The following is a 23,562-nucleotide window of genomic DNA, read 5'->3' as shown; positions in this document are numbered from 1 at the left end:
CACAGAAAGGCAGGAACATATAGTTGAAGTGATCTGTCAGAGCACAGAATAAAAAGGCAAAGACAGAAAACAGAAGAAGAGATAAAAGACATAAGGATCAATCCAGAAAGCCAATACTCTGCTGGTGACCATTTCAAAATGGAAGAACATAGAAAACCAAAATAATCATCAAATAAAAAAACATTTCCCACACCCGAAGGAACACACATTTCAACCAACCAAAAGGCCCACCAACTCCAGAGTCTAGATAGAATGACAAAAACAACTTATACCTAGAAACATAACTATAAAATCCTAGCACTACAAGGACAAAGATGAATTCCAAAGAAAGGGAAAGGGCCATTCAGAAAGTACCAAGACTCAAGAGTGGCATCAGACTTCATACCCTCTTGACCAAACATAACAGAGCAAAACCCGTGTATTTTAAGGGAAAATTAATTGTAAATGTCTACACCCAGCCAAACTGTCAAGCAATTATGAGCCAGGCCAAAGCCATTTTCAGACATGGAAGAAATATAACATTTACACCTTAAGTACCCTGCATACATACTAAAGTTAATTTAGAATACATTCCAGCAAAAAGAGGGAGAATGCAATAAAAGAGAAAGATGTGGGATCTAAGAGACAGTCAATCCAACCCAGAAATTCACTAAAGGAGTATCTCAGAATGACAGATATACATCAGGCCTCTAACCCATCAACACTGAAGCAGGAACCCTGGCTGGGTAGCTCTGCTGGTTAAAGCGTTGCCTCGGTAACACCAAGGTTGCAGCTTTGATCCACAACAATCAACCAATGAATGCATAAGTAAGTGGAACAACAGAACAATGTTCCCCTCTCTCTTTCTCTCTCCCTCTCTCTTCCTCTCTCCCTCTCTCTTCCTCTAAAATCAATAAATGAAATTTAAATAAAATATTTTAAAAAGACTGAAGCACAAAGGAGAAGAGCTTTAGGAGGGATGCTTCCAGGAAAACAAGGGATTCCATCTAACAAAAGAAACATCGGAGGATATGGTAAAGGTACATTTTTCTCTATCAAAGAAAAAAAAGGCAATTACCAAGTTGGAGGGGATGAACAATATTGAGCAATCTAGTCAGAATGTAAAACAGAATATAAAGCAAACCAGTGGCATGATTTTGAAAAACCTATGAACTGTAAGCAAAGATAACCAATCTTACCTTTATACCAAATATTTTATTTTTGGAGTTCCATTAGCATCATGACTTTGGACACATAAGGAAGAAAAAATAACCATAGCTCAATAATTAACTGCAGTTTATTGTGCTCAGCTTTTAAAATAAACCTGCTGACAAGCCTGAACATCTTAATTTTCATTACCGAATAGAATGTAAATGTTACGCTATCAACCTAGTCAAATACAAAAGAAAAGGCAGGAATGGAAGTGAAGGAGAAGTGACAAGATGGAGAAGTACATAAAGATCCTATCCTTATCTTACATAGCAGGGCTTTAAAATATAATCTTAAAAGAAATTTAAGTATCTTATTTAGAGTTATAAAGGTACTAATAGAGTAACTAAACACAAGTTTTGAGCTTTGGAATAAGGAGCAAAGACAGGAGATTAATGATGAATAAGTAAGCTAAATCCTCCCGTTTTTCCTAGCGGGGTCAAGAGAGTAACTTGAAGTAAACTAATCAAGAAATGAAAGCAGCCAGCCGGGCGTGGCTCAGCGATTGAGCGTTGAGCTAGGATCCAGGAGATCGGGGTTCGATTCCTGGTCAGGGAACATGCCCAGGTTGTGGGCTTGATCAATGACTCTCTCATCATTGACGTTTCTATCTCTCTCTCCCTCTCCTGTCCTCTCTCTGAAATCAATAAAGATATATTTAATAAAAATTAAAAAAATGAAAGCAGATCCCAACAAAGAAAAGTCTGGAACTGGATGGCTTCACAGGAAAATTCTCCAAAAACTTAAAGAATGAACACCAATCTTCCTTAAAGAATGAACACCAATCCTCAAACTCTTCCAAAGAACTCAATGGGAGGGAACATTCCAAACGCAGTCTATGGGGTGAGCATTATCCTGACACCAAAATCAGAAAAAGACCTCACAAGAAAACTCCAGACCAATATATCTGATGGATACTGAGACAAAAATCCTCAAATACTAACAAACCAAATTCAGTAGTACTTTAAGAGGACTGTGTAGCATGGTCATGCAGTATTTATACCTGGAATGCCAGGATGATTCAACATATGAACATCAATCAATGTAATATACCGTATTAACAGAATGAAGGAGGAAAAATACATGATCATCTCAGCTGATGCAGAAAAAGCACTGACAAAATTAAATGCCCTTTCACAATAAAAACACTCAATGAACAACAAACTAGGAATAGAAGAAATCTACCTCAACATAATAAAAGCCGTATTAAATGTCCACAGCTAACATCATACTCAATGATAAAAACTGAAAGATTTTCTTCTAAGATTATGAGTGAGGCAAGAATGCCCGCTTTTCATCACTTCTAATTCCACATACTGCTGAAGTCCTAGGTAGAGCAACTAAGAAACAAAAAGAAATAAAAGGCACCCAAATAGGGAAGAAAAAAGTAAACAATTACCTCTGTTTGCAGATGATGTGTTCACAGATAGAGAAAACCCTAAAGATTCCACATCCACACACAAAAAACTGTTAAAATAAGTAAATGATTTTGGCGAAGTTACACAATATAAAATCAACAACACATCTGTTTTTGTTTCTATACACTACCAATGAACAATTCAAATACAAAAATAAAAACAACTTCAACTACAATAGCATCAAAAATAAAATATTCAGGAATAAACCTAAACAAAGAGGTGAAAAACCTGTACACTGAAAACCACAAAACATAGGTAAAAAAAATAAAAAATATAAATAAATGGAAGATACTCTGTGAACTGAAAAATTTAGTATCGTAAAATGTCTGTATTATCCAAAGTGATGTACAGATTCAATGCAATCCCTATCAAAATCCCACTGGTGCCCTGACCAGGTAGCTCAGTTGCTTAGAGTGTCATCCCAATATGCCAAGGTTGCAGGTTTGATCCCCGGTCAAGGCATATACAAGAATCAATCAATAAATGCATAAATAAGTGGAACAACAAATCAATGTCTCTCATCCCTTCAAATCAATAAATAAAAATTTTTAAATTCACTGGCATTTTTTGCAGAAATGGAAATACCCATCCTAAAATTCATATGGAATCTCAAGGGACTCCAAATAGAAAAAAAAAAAAATTAAAAATCTTAACAAAACTGGACTACTCCCCGACTTCAAAACATAGTACAAAGCAACAATAACCAAGATGGTGCAGTGCTGGCCTAAGGACAAATGTAGGGAATCAATGGAACACAATAGAGCCTAGAAATAAATCCTTGTAAATATGGCCAAATAATTTTCGACAAGGGTGCCAAGATTATGCTATGGGAAAAGCAGTGTCTTCAACAAATGATATTGGGAAAACTGGATTTTCACCTGTAAAAGAATAAAGTTGGACCTTTACCTTACATAATATACAAAAATTAATTCAAAATGGATCAAAGACCTAAAACTATAAAACTCTTAGGGGGAAAAAAAACATAGGAGAAAAGTTCCGGGACATTAGACTTTGCAATGTCTTGGATATGATACTAAAAGCGTAGGCAACTAAAGCAAAAGTAGACAAATAGAACTACAAACTAAAAAGCTTCTGCAAATCAAAGGAAATAATCAACAGAATGAAAAGGCAACCAACAAAATGGGATAAAATATTTGCTCAGTAGTATCTGATAAAAGGTTAATATTCAGAATATATAAGGTACTTCTACAACTCAGTAACTAAAAAACAAATAACCCAATTTAAAAATAGGCAAAGGACTTAGACATTTCTCCAAAGATATATAAATGGCCAACAGGTATATAAAAAGGCACACAACATCCCTAATCATAAAGGAAATGCAAATCAAAACTACAATGAGATTATCGCTTCAAAACCATTAAAATGGACACTGTAAAAAGAACAGAAAATAAGAATAGCAAGGATATAGAGAATTTGGAACAGTGTTCACTGTCAGTGGGAATGTGAAATGGTGTAGCCATTATGGAAAACAAGACAGAGATTCTTCATATTTAAAATAGGATTACCATATGGTCCAGCAAACACATTTCCAGATACATATTTAAAAGAACTTAAAGCAAGATCTCTGAGGTATTTGCACACTCATGTTTGTTGCAGCATTATTCAGAAGAGCCAAGATGAAAACTACCAAAATGTCCACTGACAAATGAATGGATAAAGAAAAAGTGAGCTATATAAATAATCAAATATTACATCACCTTAAAAAAAGGAAATCCTGTCACAAGCTATAAAATGGATAAACCTCAAGAACATTATGCCAAGCAAAATAAGCTTAAGGAGAAAGACTGCATGATTCCATTTACATAAGATATCTAAAGTGGTCATTATCATCAAAACAAAATCATAGCAGAAAGGTAAATGCAAAGGGCTACAGGCAGGAGGGAAAGAGAATTTGTGTTTAATGGGTAGAGAGTTTCACTTTTGCAAGATGAAAAAGTTCCAGAGATCTACTGCACAACAAAGTGTATAGACTTAACACTACTGAACAGTACTTAAAGATGATTAAGATGGTATTCAATATTCTGTTTTCCTAACAATTTTTTAAAATAAAAAAAGCAGAAATATGTTACTTATAATTAAGGGGCTAAATATAAAAAGAAAAATGCAAACATGATTAAAAGTGTTTGCTTCCTGCTAGTGGCTACTATTGCTCAGCACAGTTATGGAGCACTTCCATCATCACACAAAGTTCTATTAGACAATAATGGTATTGAGAAATCCTAGTGCAATAAAACCAGAAAATCGCAAAAAAGTCAACAACAAAAGGCCTGCCTACCTTGTAAATTGTTGTGTTTGTTCTCTACTTGTTTCTATTTTTTGTACCACTTGGTATTTCTTTGCAAATATACTGTGTTTACTGAATGCAAAGCATATTTTGTCTTCAGTTTCCTTCTATTTTCTAAAATATGTTTTATTCTGAGACATTTGTATTTTGCATATTACATTTCCATTCATTTCCTTTGGCAGAAGTTTTACCTAGGGCCTGCACAAATTTTTGGTTTTTAATTATGTTAATTTCACTTTTTTTTTTTAATAGAGCCTTACATTAGTTTCCTAGTGCTGCCAAAAGAACACAAACTGCATAACTTAAAACACAAATACTTATTCTCCCACAAAGTACAAGCCTCCTATACCCAACTTATGGAGTTATTACCATAAAAGGATGTTTAACTGTGTCAAATGCTTTACCTGCATCTATTCAATAACTGATGTAATTTTTATGTTCTGAGGGTAAGTCCTACTTGATCACGCATGGTATATGATCCTTTTAGTAAGCTGTGAGTTGTCTGCTAGTATTTTTTGTTAATTCTTGCACGTATATTCATCAGAAATATTAGCCTGTAGTTTTCTTACATATATATTAATCTGGCTTTGTTATCAAGGTAATGCTGGTCTCGTAATATGAGTTTGGGAGTGCACCTTCCTCTTCAATTTTTTGGGCGGGTTTAAGAAGGACTGGTCTTAATTATACTTTTAATGTTTTGGTGGAATTCACCAGTGAAACCATCTGGTCCTGGGCTTTTGTTAGGAAGCTTTTGATTACTATCTCAATCTCCTTACTGATTATTGGTCTGCTTAAGTTTTCTACTTCTTAATGATTGTCTTGGTAGGTTGTACATTTCTAGAAATTTATACAGTTCTGGGTTAAGAAATTTCTTGGCATGTAATGTTCATGGTAGTCTCTTATGATGCCTTGTATTTCTATCTGTATTCATGCAACTCTAGACTTTTTTTCTTAGTCTAGCTTTTAATGGTATGTCAATTTTATCTTTTCAAAAAACCAGCTAGTTGTTCCACTGATATTTTGTTTTCCTGCTATTTCATTTACTTCTGCTCTGAGATCTTTGGTATTTCCTTCCTTCTACTAACTCTGGGCTTAGTATGCTTTTTCTAGTTCCTTGAAGTACGGTTAGGTTGTGATCTTACTTCTCTTAATCTAGGCATTTACTGCTATAAACTTCCCTCTTAAAACTTTTGTGCCCTGGCTGGTGTTGCCCAGTGGTTAGAGCGTAGGCCCCACACCAAAGTGTCCCAGGTTTGATTCTCAGTCAAAGGCACATAGCTGCTGGGTTGCAGGTTCGATCCCTGGCCCTCGGTGGGACAACACAGATTTTCCTCCTGTTTCCATTTTTGTTTCAAGGTATTTTATTTCCCTTTTGACTTCTTTAACCAATAGTTTAGTTTATGAGTATATTATTTAACTGCCACATACTTGTGAATTTTCCAGTTTTCCTCCTGTTATTGATTTTTAGTATCATATTGTGGCTCAAAAAGATACTTGGTATGCTACCATTCTTAAATTTGCTAAGGCTTGTTTTGTGACCTAACATATGACCTATCTTGGAGAGAGCATTCCAGGTGCGCTTGAGAAGAATGTGTACTCTGCTGCTGTTGGGTGGAATGTTTTGTATTTATCTGCTAGGTCAATTTCTATCCAAAGTATATTTCATATCCAGTGTTTTCTAATTGAGTGTCTGTCTAGATGATCTATCCACTGCTGAAAGTAGGGGTATTTTAGTCCCCAACTATTACAGTACAGTTGTCTATTTCTCCCTTAAGATCTGTTACTTTTTGCTTAATATATTTAGATGCTCCACTGTTGGGTGTATATATATTTACAATTGTATATCCTCTTGATGAATTGCCCTTTTATTATTATATAATGACCTTTGTCTCTTGTTACATTTTTTGACTTAATGTCTATTTCATAGCTACCCGATCCCTTTGGTTTGCATTTGCGTGGAATATCTTTTCCGATTTCCTCACTTTCAGCCTACCTGTGTCCTAAAAGTGATGGGAGTCGTGTAGCTGGCACATAGTTGGGTCTTTTTATTTAGTCCATTCAGCTGCTCTGTGCCTTTTGATTGGAAAATTTAATTCATTTACATTTAAAGTAATTATTGATAAGTAAATACTAATAACAATTTATTGTTCTGTAATCCCCATGTTCCTTTCTTCCTCTTTTCTTTCTTTATGAATTGATGATTTTCTGCAATAGTATGCTTTGATGCCAATCTTCTTTATCTTTTATGTCTCTACTGCAAGTTTTGCTTTGTGGTTACCATGAGACTTGCATAAAAAATCTTACAGATATAATGGTCTATTTTGAGCTAACAACTTAGACTACAAACAAAAATTCTACTATTTTACTTCCACTATTTTGTTTTTGATGTCGTACCTCTTTTAATATTGTGTATCCATTAACAAATTATTGTAGCTATGGCTATTTTCAATACTTTTGTCCTTTAAACCTTCATACTAAAATTGATTAATACACCACCATATCATAGTATTAGGTTTTGAATTTGATTATACACTTACCTTTAACAGTATGTTTATATTTTCATGTCTTTGTGTTAATAATTAGCATCCTTTCATTTCAACTTGAGGAATTCCTTTCAGCACCTTTTTTAAGGCAGGTCTAGTGGAGATAAACTACCTTAGCTTTTGTTTGGGAAAATCTTTATCGCTCCATTAGAACAACTTTGTCGTGTTAAGTACTTGGTTGACAGTTTTTTCCTTTCAGCATCCATTCTCCTGGCCTGCAAAGCTTCTGCTGAGAAATCTGCTAACCTTATGGGGGTTCCTTTATATGGAAGGAATTTTTTCTTTTTCTGCTTTTTAAATGTTGTATTTGATTTTTAGACAGTTTTATTACAATGTGTCTTGAAGAAAGTAATTTTCAACTGAAATTTTGAGGTGACCTATTAGCTTCATGAACTTGAGTGTTCAACCTTCTCCCCACATTTGGGAAGTTTTCAACCATTTTATCTTTAAATTAGCATTCTGCTCCCTTCTCCTCTTCCCCTTCTGGAATTGCAATAATGAGAGGCTGTTTCTTTCAATGGTATCCCATAATTCACATAGTTTTCACTTTCTCATTCACTTTTCATTTTGCACTTCTGATTAGATGATTTCAAATGAACTGTCTTCCCGTTCACAAATTCTTTCTTCTGCTTGGTCAAGTTTACAGCTGAAGTTCTACTGGAATCTTCATTCATTTCAGTAAATGTATTCTTCAAGTCTAAGGCTTCTGTTTTTGCTTCTCTTAATAGTTTCTATTTCTTTGTTGGAAATTCTCACTTTGTTCTTTGAGGTTCACTGAATTTCTTGAAGAGAATTATTATGACTTGTTTGGCAGACAGTCCATAAACCTCTATTTCTTTAGTATACATTACTAAAGTTTTGTGAGTTTCCTTTGGTGGTGTCATGTTTCCTTGATTACTCATGATCCTGCAGCCTTTTGTTAGTGTTTGCATATCTGAGAAAGTAGGCACCTCTTCCAGTCTTTACAACATGCTTCAGCAGGCAAAATCCTTCAGAGTTAGCCCATCCAGAGATTCTGAGTGGATCATTAGGTGGTTTCTGATGGAAAGTTTGCTGCTAGAGCCACTGGGCATGCAGGTGTGGTATGGTGACTGGGTGAGCAGGTGGGCAGGCCTGGTGCCTGCATAATCAGGGATCATTACTAGTACCTGGGTCCAAGAGGAGGTCTTGAAGCTGTGTTCACTGGTTCAGGCCTAGGTGAATCTGTGGTGATGAGCATGGGACCTGGTTCTGTGTGGATGGACCTGGATCCTGGGTCCACAGAGATTAACCAGGTACTGAGTACCAATGGGGTAGACCCAGCATCTGGGTTCATGGGGGCTGGTCCAATACTGAGATAACCAGGAGATTGGTTTCATGGGAACTGGCCTGGTGCTAGCATAAGCCTAGCTCCTCTGGCTGTGGGAGTAGGCTAATCTGGAGCCTTGAAGGCTGGTCTGGCACTACGGCAGGCCAGAAGCCTGGGTCCATGGGAGCTGGCCTCAAGGCTGGCACATTGGGGGCTGGCTTGGGGCTGAAGTTAGGCCAGGAGTCTAGGTCCACAGGAGCCAGTCTGGAGTCTAGATCCACAGAAGCCAGCTTGAAGATGGGGGTTGTTCAAGAATCTGGGGCAATAGTAGTCATCCTGGCATTGGGCCCTGCCAGGAGCCTGGGTTCACAGATTGGGAACTAAGGACAACAGGAGCCATCTAGGGTCATGAGAGGCAGTTGGTACTGGGATGTGCCAGGAGCCTGGATTGACAGAAACCCACCATTAGTCTGATGCTATGGGAGCCATTCAGAGCCATGAGAGCAAGTAGGCAGGTGAGGTGAGCCAGGAGCTTAGGTTTGCGGGAGCCTGGTCCCACAGGAGTTAGCTGGCACCAGGGTGGGCTGGGATCCTGGGTTCACAGAGCCTGTCAAGAGCCTGGGGCACAGAAGCCTGCTACCACTAAGGATCAGGGGCCTGAGTTCATGGTGACTCTCCAGAAAGCTGCCCGGAGTCCAGTAGGTCGCCTGGGGCCACTGGAGCTGGCAGACACTGGGGTGAGATGGGGCCTGGGTTCACAGGAACTAACCTGACATTTTGGCAGAAGATAAAAGTTAGAAATTCCTGTGCTCCCATTTTGCTCCAATGATGAAATCTTATATAAGCCAATGATAATACTGTGTCAACCTCTAATCTTTAATAATTAAGAATTTTAGAGATTTAAAAATTAAGTTTTAAACACATGGTTTAAATTTTATTAGTTAAATAAAATGTGTGTGGCCAATGAAAGTTGTTAGAGCTCTAATTTTCTTAAGTGGTTGATTAGTAGGCTAGTATAAGTGAGAATTCTCAACTGGCACAAATTCGAGTATTTATATTTGGGCAACTAGGTTATAATGTGGAATATTACTCCCATTTATGATTTAGTATTTCAGTGGTGTGAAAGCTAATCTCAAACTCCTTAAGAAGCTAAGAGTCTGACTGGATTATATACAACTAAATGTTCTTTTAGAAAGGTAGGAAGATAAATTTGCAGTCTATTATTATAGGCAATAATGTTAAAATATTTGCTAAATACATGAGTATAAAATACATGCAAACATGGGTGCATCAATAGTTTCTACATTTCGTTATGTTCAAAAACTAATTATTGACTATATATTATGTCCAGGTACTATGTAGGGTACTAGGGTTATATCATTGAACAAAATACAGTCCCTACCATTTGAAACTTATCATTTCTGTTAGGAACATAATATTTTCATTTTTATTCTTATAACATCTACAGAAAGTATTCACAAGTAACATGTTTAGGGAATTCCAAAATCTCAGGGCTTTCAACAAAAGGTAGTGAAGGGGAGAGGGAGTCCTGAGGACAAAGAGATGGCCTCTTCTAATCACATACAGGCATATGGCCTGATTACAGTTGAGAGAGTAAGCACTTGTTTCAGGTTGGGTACTGTTCCAAGTGTGCTTCATCAGACTCTTGCTGCACATTGTAAACCATAATTTTCAAAGTAATTGTTTTAGTGCTGGTAATCATAGGCTAAGTGGCAAACAAATTTAAAGGACATTTCATTACTACTGAATTTTTTTCAATATGCATTTATGTTTTAGGACATAGACAAACTAACAAAATATCAAGGATTTATGGAAAAGCAAAGTTTTAGAGTTATCTTGAGGCCAAAAACAAGTATCTAATCTCCTACACCTTCAGCAAGCATTTTGTAATTGATTTAAGAATCATAAAGACTTTTCGTCATTAAAATGATTTAAATTACATTCCAAGGCAGAAAAATGTACTAATATATTTCTAAAATATTTAACTTTTAAATGTTAAAAAAGTATGGAGACCAAGACATTTCTAGCATTACAAAAACAAATTAGTAACACTATATTCCCTGAATCTTCCACTTAATTGGGGATTTATTTTTGGTCTTTTTTATGACTGCTGTGTAATGCTATTCCTCTAAGCTAAGTGTTTTGATTTAATCCCTATATGCCTAATTTTCTTATTCATGTGTAAAGCTTACTTGAATCACCAGCCTACAATATACTGAGAGTCTCAGGATGTTAAGCTGTAAAAACTGGCTTGGCCAGTCTATTTGGGAAACTGGAAAACAAGTATTGTAATCATTCAACAAATGGCACTGTGTACTAGTCTGCCCATATGCTTTCAAGTAATAGTCTCAGATAACAGGGCAAAACCTCTTTCTCTTTTGCCCTAAACCTTATCTACACTTCCTCTCTCATTGTGACTCTGCAATAAATGTAATAATATTTCTTAAGACAGATAAATAACTACAGAAACAGGTTGTGAATAACGCAATATAAATGACATCTTAAATAACCAGCACCTTCATTACATAACCAGTAAAATTTCATATAATTATTTGTATGTCCTTATTAAAGATCACTCTTTACTTATATTTAAAATATTCCCTAGAAATGACAAGAGGGCTGTGAGAATATGTTTTGATTTTTATTTCCTGACCTGTTTAAGGGCCCATCTGTTGTTTGAAAGATGTTTATGTAGATTAAAATCTTAAGGTACTCCCAATATTTTATATGAGGTGGCACTTAGGAGAATGTTCATAGCACACCTACATTGGGGAGAGGAAGGGGGGAAGAGTCATAAATTATTACCTCAGTTTCTACCTTAAGAAAACAAACAAAACCCAAAGTAAGTTGATAAAAAGAAAATAAAGACCAGAGCAGAAACAGTATGGTATTTCCTCAAAAAATTAAAAATGGAACTGCATTTTTACCCAGAAATCCCTCTTCTGGGAATATATCTAAGAAGCCCGAAACACAAATCAGAAAGAATATGTACACCCCTATATTCATAGCAGCGTTATTTACAATAGCTAAGATCTGGCAACAGCCCAAGTGCCCATTCATTATTAGTAGATAAGTGCGGTACATTTACACAATGGAATACTACAAGGTTGTAAAAAAGGAACTCTTACCCTCTGCAACAGCACAGATGGACCTGGAGATTATTATGCTAAACCAAATAAGCCAGTCAGAGAAAGACAAATGCCATATGATCTCACTTATATGTGGAATCTAATGAACAAAATAAACTGATGAACCAAACAGAACCAGAGGCACAGATACATGGAACAGACTGACAGATGTCAGAGGAGAGGGGGATTGGGGAACTGGATAAAGGAAGGTGAAGAGATTAGCCAAAGAACATATATGCATAGCCCATGGACACAGACAACAATGTGGTCAAGGTCAGGGGAGGGGGATGGGGACTGGGTGAAGGTGGGCAAAGGTAGGGGAGATTGGGGGACACCTATAATAGTGTCAACAGTAAAAAAGTAAATAAAAAATAAAATAAAGAGGGAAGAAGGGGTCTCAAGCCAAGGAATGCACGTGGCCACTAGAAGCTGGAAGAGGCAAGGGAAAAAGGTCAGGGCAAAAATAAGTAAATAAAAACAGGAAAAACAGATTTACTATCTATTAAGCCTAAAGCCAATACTTTGAGAACCTTAATGAAGTTGATAAATCTTTAGTTAGACTGATCAGGAAAAAAAAGAAAACACAAATTACCAATATTAGGGATGATACTGAATCTCTTTAGATTACACAGATATTAGACTCATTACAGATTCTAAAGCTATTTAAAGGATAATAAGAGAATATTATAAACAATTTTATCAATAAACTCAATTACTTAGATGAAACAGACAAGTTCCTTGAAAAACTTAGCAAACGTGAAGAGACAAAAACATACAACCACATAACCAATAACCAACAGAAAAACAATGTAAGTAAACCAATGGTTATGCAGATATTAAAATTAACAGACAAGCATTTAAATAACTATAATCAATACATTCAAGAGAATTGGAGTCTATTGAAAATCTATAAAATAAGGATTAAATGGATGCTCTAGAACTCAAAATTACAATGTAAAATTATAACACAATAGACGGGCTTGAACAAAAGAGAAGAGACTTTTGGTGTATTGGAAAAGAGATCATTACAAGATACCTAAGCTAAAGTATAGAGAAAGAAAAAAAAAATTTAAGAGATGTGGAACATGATTATTAAGTGTAACAATTTTTTAAATTAGAATCCAGTAAGAAGGAGAAAAGGTAAAAGCAATAATTGAAAAGGTAATGACTGAGAACTTTCCAAAACTAAAAGGCATCAAGCTATAGATTCAAAAGAATCTATGAACATAAAGCAAAATACAAAGAAAATCACACATCAACACACCATAGTCAAACTACAAAAAAAAAAGACAAAAGAGAAAGTCTTAGAAGTTTCCAAAGAAAAATAAAAGACTTTATTCTCAGCGTTAAGATAGTTTCAGACAAACAAAAAATGGAAAAATTCACTGTCAGTAAGTAGGTAAGCCAGTATTAACATATATACTAAAGGAAGCTATCCAGAAAGAAGGAAAATTCTCCCAGACAGAAACACAGAAATACAGAAAGGAAGAGCTCTTGAAAGGGTGAATATGAATGAAAATTGACCACACTAATAATTCAAAACCACACCAATAATGTTTTCTAGAGTTTAAAATATGTATAAATAAAATGCAGAATAATAATAATGCAAAAAGACTGGAGTAGGAGTTAAAGTGTAAGGAACTGGCATTACTGGGGAACGGTACAAGGAGTAATTTATAGTATACTATTAAGTCAAATATACTTGTTGTACTCTCTGGAATAGTGACTAAAGATATAGTAAAATAATATACAACTAACAAGTTAACAGTGGGAAAAAAATAATAAAAATAATTTAACACAAAAGAAAAAAACAGGAAGGATAAAAGGAAATGACTCAAAGAGAAATCAAAATAGATGATAGTTACAAACTCAACTATTATTAGCAAAAATGTAAATGAACTAGATGCTCAAAGTAAAAGACTAAAACTAGATTAAACTAATGAAAATCTGTATTTATTCATAAGCAAAGACATCCAGAATACATGAGAAAACTGGTTTTCAAAACTGCACATATTTCCCTTGCTATAAAACTGTAACATGTACATGTACATACACACAAATACCTTAGAATATTCTGAAGAATACATTAACAGGGCTTATTCCTACGATTTTAGGTGATTTTTTTTCCATAGATTTTCTTTAATCCTCACTGGAGGATATTTTTCCCATTGATTTTTAGAAAGAGTGAAAGGGAAGGGGAGAAGGGAAAGAGGAAAAGAGGGAAAGAGGGAAAGGGGGAAAGGGAAAAAAGGGGAAGGGGGGAAGGGGGGAAGGGGAGAAGAGGAGGAAGGGAGAAAGCATCTATGTGCAAGAGACAGGATTGGTTGCCTTCCAGGGCGTGGAATGAACCTGCAACCCAGGTATGTGCCCTTGATCAGGAATCAAACCCAAGACCCTTCCATTCATGGGCTGACACTCTAACCAGTGAGCGAAACCGGCCAGGGCTTTCTCATAGATTTTCTTTGCGGTTTTGGTACTTCCAAGGAGCAAGACTAATTTTTATAGAAACCACAAAACTATTTTTCAAAGGAAAAAAAGTCACGTTACAAATTTTAATAATGATCAACTCCCACAAAGTAACAGGCTTATAGAATATGATCAAGTCTAAAAAGAAGACAAAAAATATAAACTTATTTCACACAATAAACTCTACTGGTGAAATTAAAACACCTTTATAATTACAACTACCTTATACTGTCACCATTTCTGCTGGAGACAAAAAATAAAAGGGAAGAGTTGGAAATAGCTTTTTCCATTAACTAATGTCTCTCACATCTCTTCTTGCTTCCATAAAAATTTGTGAAATTTCTATTGAACAATGTAAGTTAAAGCTGTAAAATAAAATTTTTAAGTCCTGACAGTTCTCATTTTAATTTGTGGGTTTTTTCCTAAATAACTTGTAATATTATTTCAACTAAAATTTAAGCTTCTGCCCGGCTGGGCGTGGCTCAGCGGTTCAGCATCGACCTAGGATCCAGGCGATCGGGGTTTGATTCCCGGTCAGGGCACATGCCCAGGTTGTGGGCTCGATCAATGACTCATCATTGATGTTTCTGTCTCTCTCTCTCCCTCTCCTTTCCTCTCTCTGAAATCAATAAAGATATATTTTAAAAAATAATAATAAAAAAATAAAATTTAAGCTTCAACATAGAATAAAACCAGTCATCAGTTTTGTGAAACAGAACTTTACTTGGAAAAGGAATTTCAAAAAACTATGATATCATGCATCATGGAAACATGTTCTAGGAACTTTATTATTTTAAGTCACATAAAAAGGTCAAGTACTCCTAAACTATCTCTATAAATACAAAACTAATTAACTTATTTAAATACATTTAAATTGTGACAACTCTATCAAAAAAAAAAAGGATAAGAGCCGTGTTTGATACACACTATAAAAGTAACAAAACAATAAGGACTAATAATGACTAATGTTTATTGAACATTTAACTGTGTAATAAATACCCACTGTTCTAAGTAATTTGCATGTATTGTTTGATTTAATCCTCATAGATTATCAGCTAAAATTATCTTCATTTTATAGATGAGAAATTAAGGTAATATTTGTCCAAGTTCATATAAGCAGTAGAGCCAGGATTTGGATTCCAAGCCAACTAGCTTTAGAGCCCTATACTTTTTTTTTTCTTTTCATTTAGATCAAATGAATGACCTAAATTTTCCTAGATTTTTGTTTGTTTGTTTGTTTGTTTAAAATATTACAGATGTCCCTTTTTCTCCCCAATGACCCATTCCACCCCATTCCATCCCCCTCCCTAGTCCCTTTCCCCACCACTGTCTGTGTCCTTGGGTTGTGCATATATGCATATAAATTCTTTGGTTACTCTCTCCCCCTCCACCCACCCGCCCTCCTCCATCCTTCTGACATTCGTCAGTTTCATCTATGCTTCCATGTCACTGAATCTATTCTGTTCATCAGTTTATTAAGAGCCCTATACTCTTAATCACTATACCATGCTATAAATATAAGTAAGTAAGACTTTGTTAAAGTAGTTTGCTATCTCTATTAAGTTTCAGGCAATAAATAATAAGTTTTACTTAAAATAAAATCAGATATTTTAACAATCTGGTCGTATCTCTGAGAATACAAGAAATAATAAACATCTAAAAACTTCCTAGCTTCATGACAAAAGGTAAAGTAAAAGGCAGTCACTATCAAAAGTACTGTAATCATAAAAACCTAAGAAAATGTGTAACTTCCAAAAAAATACATATTAAAACTATTGCATTAAACTTTAAGATCGTTATCTGTCTTGAAAATAGTTTAACATAGTTTCCTCCCCAGTAGGGGGCGTGCAGGAGGCAGCTGATGGATGATGATGTTTCTCTCTCTTCGATGTTTCCATCTATCCCTCTCCATTCCTGCTCTCTAAAAGTCAATAAAAACATACTTTTTAAAATAAAATAAACTGGAGGATACAGATACTTAGAAGTTGAATAAAATGCCACAGAAATTCTGTTATGAAGCTGATGTCAATTCTTTGGATGACACAGGGTTCTTTCCTGGTATTTAGATTTTCCTTTTAAGGAAGTGTTTTGGAGCAATCAAAAACCTCTCTATTGAACTTAAGCTACTGTAAAAAATGTTACTAGTTCAAAGTTTTAATGTGTGTGCAGACTGCTTCATAGATTCCACCCTACTTAGAAAGTTTCTTCAAGAGCAATGCTATCCATATAATTTATGCTCCATAATGCTAAGTTAATTTAATGATATTCAAAGTAAAACATACTTTAGAAAGAAAATATACCATTATAAAAATCTTGGACTCATTATTATGGATCACTATTAGATAATTTATTACATACTTGCGGCATTTTTTTAAAAAGCACAAAATTTGTTTAATCTGATATTAACACAAATTTAGTATCATTCTACTTGAATTCTAATTCTTCTGAATATTATCCTATTGAAATTTTTTCAAGTATCAACTCTACATGATTACTAATGCTGTCACTTCTAAAACTAACATCATTTTAAAACTTAAAACCTTAAGTGTTCAACAGAAAACAACCAGTAAATTACAGAGAATACTACATAACTATTAAAGATAATCATGTTGTAGAAAAATACCAACATTAAACTGTTGAAGATTCACTGTTAAGTGAATAGAGTACTTTGCACTACAATGGATGCATTATGAGCCCATTTTGTAACATTATGTGTCTACAAGTATACATACACTTACGTAATGGCTAAATAAAACGCAGGAAGAAAATATTCTATCTAGAAGGTTAACAATTGCATCTCTCTGTGGTGGGATTCTCAGTGATATTTTAAAATTTTAAAGTTTTCTACATTAGAGGTGCACTATTTTTATTGGGGGGAGATTTAGGAAGAAAGACAAGTATTTATATTAAAGCCATATTTTTTTAAGATATTTTTATTGATTCTGAGAGAGAGGAAGGGAGAGGGAAACAGAGGAGAGAGCAAAACATCCATCGGCTGCCTTCTGCACACTCCCACTGGGGATCAAGCCTGCAACCCAGGCATGTGCCCTGATGGGGAATGAAACTGGCAACCTTTCTGCGCTCAGGACAATATCCAACCAACTGAGCCACACAGGCCACGGCAAAGCCATACAAAAGAAAAATTCTTAGCCTAGGCATATGGTTTAACCCTTATTAATACAACCCCCATTTCTGTTTTTGCTTTTTTAAATCATGAATCAACCTATATTTTCATCTTCTACTATTCTGGCTGAGAATTAAAAATTTAAGTATTTGATTAAATTTAAATCCCTGATTAAGTACCTCTTTGAAAGAGATGGGAATTTTTGTCATACAATTTGACTTTATTAATGTAAAAATAAAAATATTTCTTATAAATAAAAGGTAAATGACATTCTAAACAGTATCCTATAAAAGTCAAAAGCAATTCATAAAAATTTATTTCTTACAGCCCTGGCTGGGTAGCTCAGTTAGTTGGAGCATCTTCCTGTACACCAAAAGGTTGTGGGTTCGATTTCCGGTCAAGGCACATACCCAGGTTACAAGTGTGATCCCCGGTCAGGCCACATGCAGGAGGCAACAGATCAATGTTTCTCTCACATCAATGTTTCTCTCTCTCTCCCTTCCTCTCTCTCTAAAATCAATAAAAACATATCCTTGGGTGAGAACTTTTAAAAATTATTTTTTACAAGTGATTTGTTTCTGCAGATTTCTAACGGCTTAAAATGATAAGCAGAACTACATCTTTGTGAAATTCACACCTAAAACAAGTAATAAACTCAAGAGCTGAAACTATAGTTATGAGGATGCATTTAGGTTAATATTTGCATAATCGAAAACACAGAGAAAAACAGGACTATCTTATCCACCTGATTTACAGAAGTTTCACCCAACAGAGGTATAAGAATGACTAACAAATGGTTGTAAAGCTATCTATAAATACTAATGCCATTATAATAATTATAGCCAATTAGTAAGATTTAATTGCTCTGACACTTAAAAGTATTCTATAAATAATTCATACAACTCCATCTAGAATTTTAGACTCAGAAAAGGAGAAAATGCAATGTTCACTGGTACAATGCCTACAAAAAACTTCACTTAAAATTTTTTTTTACTTTAGGCATCTGCAAAGAACTGGAAGGTAATATACACAAACAATAAAAGGCAGTTTTGCTATAATGTGGAATGCTGACTTTTTACCATGTTGGTTTCCCTTCATAGTTTAAAATATTTAAAACAAAATAAATATTTTATTTGACACAGAAGTTAAAATGTGAGGGAGAAGGTACATTAAATATGTAATTAGACAAAAGGAAATGTGATAGAAAGAAACAATTTATTTTTAATACTAACACTGCCTGACATATTGATGGTAAACAATAGTTGACTGACAGAATTAATTTCCTAATTTAATATTTCTAACAATCCTGAAATCTCAGAGAGGCTGTATTATAATTATAAAAAAAAAAGCACCAAATGGCTCTTTCCAGTGGGATAGAGTAAAAACAAACAAACAAAAATAAACTATCAATTAGTCTCATAAATGCCTGCTATAAGGATGCAATTTAACTCCTTATTTCCTTACTATTTAAGAGCTAAGATTTGAGCTTTCAAAATTTGTACTATCCTTCCATAACTATTTAAAAGGATGAGAGATACACTCTCCCAACAAACCACATGCCCACAAAAACAAAAAGCTAGAAGCAGTCTCACCCTTACAAACCTTATGTATGTTTTTCTTCTGGAATCTATCATATCCTATCTTGTGTCATAATCATTATGTACCTGCTTATTTAACTGCACTAGATTTTAAATCCACTGAGGGCAGAGTCAACTACCCATCTTTCTATGTATGACCCATCTTTCTATGTATCCCACGTAACTTAGTAAAGAGTCTTGATTAATACTCTGAACTTCCTGCAGACTCTGTCACCTAAAAAGAACTAAGGCTTGGTAATTCATTGTAGCTTGGTTTAAAAACAAAACAAAAACCTCTGGAATTATTAGAAAAGTAGTGCTCTCTCTGCAGGGAAAATAAGGGGTACTACCGCACACTACTTATCTGCTGTCAGTTAAGCACAATCCAGACCAAAAGACCTCTTTCTTGCCCCCTTTCCCCTTCAAAGGCTGGATTTGATTCCTTCCATCCAAGTAAACAATGTCTCCTAGTTAAGGACAGTCTGCCCAGCTCACTTCAGAGGACCTGGAGAGGCTGATATAATCTATGGCACTTTCTATTGTCTGTAAGTGCAGGAGAATAAAATCAAAGTTTAACCTGTGAGCTATTGGCCAGGTGAAAACCCTAGAAGGTGGACTCTAGAATCCTATAAAAGCCATGGAATCCAAGTCCTTCTGAATTCAACCTACACCAAAGCTCATACCAGAGTGACCTCACTGTAAACTCTGCAAATGCACCCCAAACTGACTCCTCACAAGTGAAAAGATGTGTATGTCCTAAGGTGTAAATCATATGTGAAACTTTCTGACATACCCCAAGTCATTTCCCTGTCCTGTGGGTAGTAACACAGGTCACAGAAGAGACAAACAGGCAGAGATGATCAATCAAGACAATTCAAGATTGAAAAGTCTATGTTTGAAAATGCACAGTAAAAAACATACAGAAGGGCCCTGGCCAGTGTGGCTCAGTTGGTTGGAGCATTGTCCCATACACCAAAGGCTGTGGGTTCAATTCCCAGTCAGGGCACATACCTAGATTGCAGGTTAGGTCCCATTGGGGCAAATACAAGAGGCAACCAATCGATGTTTGTCTTTCACATCGACGTTTCTATGTTTCTTCCTCTTTCTCTCTCCCTCCCTCTCTCTAAAATCAATGGACACATCCTTGGGAGAGGATTAAAAATTATATATATATATATATGTGTGTGTGTGTGTGTATATATATATATAAGGTTATACAACAGTGTTAACAGCAGTTATTCCTGGGGAGGGATATAAGTAGAAGTGTGCAAAGCATATTTTCACTTATTTCACAGGAGTGGACAAAAGTAGGTTTACAGTTGTTCATGTGAAAAATACAAAAATAAGTAACAATACAAGAGTAAACTGTGTTTCCCATACTCACAACTATAAACCTAGTTTGCCCACCCCAATATGTGCACTGTATTAATTTTCCAAGAGTATCAATTTGCTTCTGTAATTTTAAAACTTTGAAAGTTAATTCTATTTTTTTCAAGAAGGTTAAATAGACCAATATGGAATTCAAAGAAAAAATAAATGCCATTTTGGGCTATTAGAGACCTACAGATCAAACAGAAATAACAAAGAACGATTGATAAAGAAACAAAAACGCTCACAGTAACTGTCACCCACTACTCAGCATTCACTACTTTGATTATACAGTATTAACCACCAGGGAGAGCTGAGCACCCTCCCGCCAAAATTATATCCACTCTAACAACCAAACCTCTCTTCAAATTTACCTAATTTAAAAGATTAGGCTGGCCCAGCCTGCATGGCTCAGGGGTTGAGCGTGGACCTATAATTCAGGAGATTAAGGTTTCATTCCTGGTCAGGGCACATGCCCTGGTTGGAGGCTCGATCCCCAGTGGGGGGGCGTGCAGGAGACAGTGATCAATGACTCTCTCATCATTGATGTTTCTATCTCTCTTTTTCTCTCCCTTTCCCTTCCTCTCTCTGAAATCAAGATATATTTTTTTAAAAAAAAAAGTTAGGCTGGCATGAAAAAATGGGTTTTTTTGCACCACATCTGTTTTAATTTTTTGGAAGAATTACACTTACACACACACACACAAGTTTACATCTTACTGGGGCTCATGTCTTATTTCCTTAAGAGAAAAAAGTTTCCCAATCTGAAAAGCAAACTACTGGATAATTAATTCTATTATCATTTTAATTGAGTGTTCATATTTTCCAACTGTTTTGTCATGACAATTATTGGGTTAAAAAAAGTAAAAGTAAAATTTTATACAACTGACTTCTGAAAAAAGTGGAGGGAGGACACAAACTATAATCTGAAAACAGCACTATCCGGCCATAATGCCAAATGTAAATAATGTCATTAAATATTTTAGCAAAGTAAATATGACTAAACATCATTAAAAGTTAAATTTGTGACTTCAGCATCTTAAAAACTAATGTATAAATAGCCAAACTTATTCTAAACGTTCTTTCAATTTTGGTTCATTTTCCTAAAAAATATTAAGAGCAGTCATATTGAAAATGGCCAAAATCACCATAAATTAGGGGAGAGAGACCAGAGGACAAAACCACTGAGCAAATTATTTTGGAGGGCAGGATTTGTTTCATCTAGTTTATAAACCCATAATATAGTCGCAAATATTTTTAAAACATAGTGTACATCTCATTTCCCACCCTCCCCTCATCAGGCCACTACTTCTCCCTCTCCTTCACCTTTATTAGTTTTACAGTGTCTTCCCAGAGTTCCCTTTATACTTAGGAAAGCAAACACAGGTTGATATTCACATTCCACCCCTCCCTTAACACATAAAGTAGCATATCATTCACACACTATTGTACACCTTGGTGTTTTTACTTTATAACATACTTTGGAGATCTTTCCATATCAGTACACAGAAAGCTTCCTCATTCTTCTTTTTCACAGCTGATCATGACTAGTTCAACCACTTTCACCGTCTTTCTTCAGGCTAACCTTTAATGGTGTTCTATTCAGTCGACTACGTAACACCTTAGTTTCTTTCCCCCTAACAAGATTTTAAAACAAAACAGACTTGAGGTGCCCCAAAGAATAACTTTCAAAAAACACAACGTATTATCTAAATTATTTCCTTTTTCAGTGTTTGTTTTTCAAACAGACAGGGAAAATATTCCACAATTTTCTCCTCTTATCAGTTAAAACTACATATTACAATGCAATCTTCAAGTGAAATTACCTTTTTTTTTTTTGGTTTGGACTTGGATCGGTGTAATAGTCAAATCAACAATGACAGTAAAAGTTTCTTTATTTCTTGTGCTTTTCTTTCACTGTAAAAGAAAACATTGATTTTTTTTTTTCAAAGCCTTGAAGTCGCATAGCGTGGCATACTAATTACAAGACCCCACCATTTGATTCGATCTTTCACCTGCCTGGTCAGAGGCCTAGCCTTTTATCTTTGGGGATTCTACTCAGGATGACTTCTACCCCAGCAAAAACAAACTCAAGAACACAAGCTCTGCGGCGCTACGTGTTCGAAATTTCACACCAGGGGCCAGAGCGCCTGGACCAGCCACAGACTCCGGCTTCGCAGGCGCCGAGTGGCGAGGCGCGGATTCACCGAAACAAGACCCCGCGCCGGGGCCCTCGAACCCGCGCCGCGCTCCCCAGGGACCGAGTCCGGAACCGCGACCACTAACGGAACCGGCCCAAGGGCGGCGACACCGACCGCGCGGACCGCGGCGCGCGGTTCGGGCGCCGGGAGGGCGGGGGTTCCTCCGGAGTAGCTGGCCGGCCCGGCGCCCCATTGGGCGCCGCTCCAAACGTGCCCAAGTTGTGACAGGAATAAAGTGGGTCACAAGGCCTAGCGGGTCCCGAGCAACAGCCCTTTCGGCACCGGGTCTCCGGCTTTCCTGGCTGCTCTGCCGCTAGAATTGGCCCCAGCCCCGGGGCGCGCACCAGCCACCCGGCCCCGCCGTGCACCCCAATCCCGCCCCTGCCCCGCAGGTAACCCCAGCTGCCCCGGAGGGCCCTGCACACAGGGCGGGCCTCCGCCCCAACTCCCAGGAAAAGACACACTACAGCAGCAGTCAAAACTTGGGCTCCAGCTCCCGCCTTCCTCTCCCTCGGCCGCCGCCCCCAACCCCACACTCGCCGCCCCCCGCTCGCTCCTCTACCCCGCGCCCTCACCGTGTAGCTGGCCGCGGCTCCGGCTTTCTCCCTCCCCCACCCGGGAGTCTGGCTGCGCCGACTCGGAACGACTAACACAGCAGCGTCCAGGAGGCACTGCGGCTCCGAGCACGAGCTGCACCTGGGCCACGAGCGGCGCCCCCAGCCCACCCCCAGTAATTCACCGCTACTGCCGCCCGCTCCTCCTCCCCCTCCCTTCCCTTCCCCTCCTCCACCGGCACCGGGAATACGCATGCGCGGCGAGGCAAGCCTACGGGCGGCCCTCAAGCCCCGGGCCCACCCGTTGGGGCGCCACTCACCGGGAGCGCGCACGCGTCGGCGGCCAGATTTCCTCCGCGCTCTCGCTCTCGGGGGTTTCCT

General features: G+C 36.8%; 1 protein-coding gene across 5 annotated transcripts in view; it reads right to left on the bottom strand.

Moving 5' to 3' along the window:
* CLOCK (clock circadian regulator) overlaps window positions 1-23,562 on the bottom strand; it is a 121,296-nt gene extending 97,734 nt beyond the window's left edge. For 3 of the 5 annotated variants that reach the window (XM_016207335.2, XM_016207361.2, XM_016207353.2), the window contains exons 1-2: window positions 23,502-23,562; window positions 22,253-22,343 (exon numbers count right to left, since the gene is read on the bottom strand). The gene's annotated coding sequence lies outside the window, so the exon portion shown is untranslated. Of the gene's footprint in view, window positions 1-22,252; window positions 22,424-23,501 lie in introns of those variants that run through there. The other 2 variants (XM_016207367.2, XM_016207344.2) reach the window with 2 other exon arrangements.

This window comes from Miniopterus natalensis, chromosome 1 (assembly GCF_054644295.1).
Source record: "Miniopterus natalensis isolate mMinNat1 chromosome 1, mMinNat1.hap1, whole genome shotgun sequence".
NCBI lineage: Eukaryota > Metazoa > Chordata > Mammalia > Chiroptera > Miniopteridae > Miniopterus > Miniopterus natalensis.
This window is presented reverse-complemented; position numbering and strand designations above follow the sequence as displayed.